Raw genomic sequence first — 2,850 nt, 5'->3', positions numbered from 1 at the left:
TTTTTGTGGATGACTTTACTAGGCACACTTGGGTTTTACACTTTGAAATCCAAGTCCAATGTCTTTGCTTGTTTCGAGAATTTTCTTACCACTAACAAGGGGGGGTGAGTACATGTCTAGTGAAGTTTTTTATTTTATTTATTTTTGGAAATGGAAAGGATATTATATTAACTTCAAAACATATGTACAATCAAAATCTTGTCATTCACAAACAAAATTCCCTCCAAGGAGGTGTATTAGGTTGAGAACAAAAGAAACCCCTAATAGGAGGTAGGGCTGAAAAGTTGCTATAGATGCCTGCTTGTGGCAGAAAACTCCACAGGTTCATTCTTGATAGAGCAAAGAGGATCTCATCACTCCATAGGTTCCTCTTTGATAGGGAAGAGAGAAGGCAGCACTTGTTTTATAGGTCCTGATGAGTGGCTTCACAGTGGACAAAAGTTGGTGGTGCTCTGAACATCAAAGTTGAGTTGACATATTTCTTCATTATAATTATGTATGTTTCGATCAAGTAATAAATTAGCCTGATGCAAAAGAAGTAGTAGCTAGACAACATAACTATAACACCAATGAGAGAAAAGCAGAGTTGCATTAGTGACTTCTTTGTTAAATTGATAAGCATTCCTAGAAATCCAAATGTGCCAGAGTGCATGTGCTCTAATCTAGGTCCAAGTGGCATAAGGAGTCTTCAAAGCATCACAAAAAAGAATGGCCTTCCAATTGATGGGTTCTCCTCGTTGCATTTGCACAAACTTCTAGACTCTTGTTGCAACAAGGCATGAGATGAACACATAAAAAATATCCTCTTGTTTGTCTGGGCACTTCTTGCAGGTACCATCACCCTTTCCTATCCTAGAACTTCTGCAGTTTGTCCACACACCTTTATGCATAATGATCCATAGGAGGGTGGACATCTTTTTAGGGATCTTCTTATCCCTCAGCAAACCAAATCTAGTGCCCCATTTGAAAGGGTTGTCAGACAACTTCCATCTATTTTTTAAGATTGGATAAAGCTTGTCTATGTTATCTGATGGTGTAGGGATAGGTAGGAGGTATGAGGCCCCTATCCAACTGAATTCTCTATCAAAGATTAAAACTCTGCCCCCTTTCTATACAATGTCACCCTCCTAGATTTCAAGTCTGTCCAAGATCAAAGATTATTCTTGGTTTGAAAGTCTGAACTCTCTTTTGATTGATTTCCAATCTTTCCTTCTAACATTTTTCTTGTCCCACAATTGGTCCCATGCGTGAAGTCCTTTCTTAAAGAGGTGCCAAGCCTTTTAGCTCATCATCATTTAAGGGACTATTTTGAAGATGGTAGAGACCCAAATAGACTCTAATCCCATGAAGGAGCCTTTCCCAGAAAATAAGAGACATCCTTTGATCTATTCAAAGGTAGCCCATAGCAATCTCCAGAGTTGAGTCCCTTTACTTGAGCAAGGTTCAAGGTTAAAGATGGCTAATAGCATTGGGTGATTCCTCCATTTGGGAGCTCTGACGGGTCTGACAAATTCAAAATTCTTGAGTAAGAGGTTGGCCTAGCCTCTATTAGGATTAATAACTACTTTAAGAATCCAAGAAGCTACCAAATTGTAGGAGGCTTGCTGGATGTTAATAACCCCTAGTCACTCTTAGGTCTTGTGCAAAATGCACATTTGACTTTGGAGATTCTTCTCTTGGTGTCATTGCCCCCCCACAAGAAGGATCTACAGAGTCTAATAAATTTCTCAAGTCCTAGGAGACAAGGGCACTAGTAGGAGATGTAAAAAATAGAGATAGGATAAATAAAGTGGTTCAAGACCACCCTTCTCCGAGCTCAATTAGCCTAAAAATTCCTCCATTTGTCAAGTTTCTCCTTGAATCTTTTCAAGAACTAGTCCCACCTAGCTTTCATAGTGACTTTAAAGCCCATGGGGATACCCAATAGTCTAAAAATTTGTCCCTGAGGAATTTGTTTACATCCTTTTTCAGAAGATGTCTACACATTTTAAAGCATTATCTATGAATTGAGGGGTCCCAGGTAGTCGGCAGCAATAGCATACAAATAGATGATCCAAAGGCATCCTTGTTTGTTAGGGCGCTTTAAAGGAAAAGGTTGAGACATTTCCCTATTAATGCAAAGCTTATCTAATGCATTAGTGAGAAGAAGCTTTGCATAAGAGGTAAATTTCGGACCAATACCCAAATCTTGAATAGTTTGTATTAGGAAGTCCCAGTTGAGTCTATCGTATGCTTTATCAAAATCAAGTTTAATGAAGCAAACATCTTGACCTGTTTCGTTAGTGTGTGTACAACCCTTCCATAAGCTTATGATAGCCTCCAATAAATGTGTGAGCCCTTAATGAAACCCTTTTGCTCTGGGAGACTCCATTTGTCCATCTTATGTTTGAGTCTGAGAGCCAAGGCTTTTGCAAAGATCTTATAGCTGCAATTCAACATAGTGAGTGGTCTCCAATTCTTTAGCTCTGATTTTTGTCCTTCCTTTGGAATAAGCTTTATCACGCCTCCATTTAAGTGGTCTAGTAGACTACCTAGTTTAATGCATTCTTGCCAAAGCTTAAGAAGACATGGTCCAATAGTGTCCCAAAAAAATTTATAGAATTCAACAGAGAGTCCCTCTTCACCTGGTGTCTTATCTTTTGCCATGGCAAAGACAGCTTCTTTTAGTTCTTGAAGAGAGGTCAATTTATAGCTGGGCTTGATCTAGTCTGGAAACCATTTTTTTCCTTGTGACTCTGCATAGTTGTCGTGCCTCTAGCACATCTACATCTACACTGTGTGTAGTGCTTAGCAATTCAGCAAATGTGGAAAATTTTTCACCATGTGGGAAGAAAGACTGTGGGGGTTAAA

This window comes from Dipteris shenzhenensis, chromosome 11 (assembly GCF_047967505.1).
Source record: "Dipteris shenzhenensis isolate YYH24624 ecotype China chromosome 11, Dip_SZ_1.0, whole genome shotgun sequence".
In the NCBI taxonomy this organism is placed as follows: Eukaryota; Viridiplantae; Streptophyta; class Polypodiopsida; order Gleicheniales; family Dipteridaceae; genus Dipteris; species Dipteris shenzhenensis.
This window is presented reverse-complemented; position numbering follows the sequence as displayed.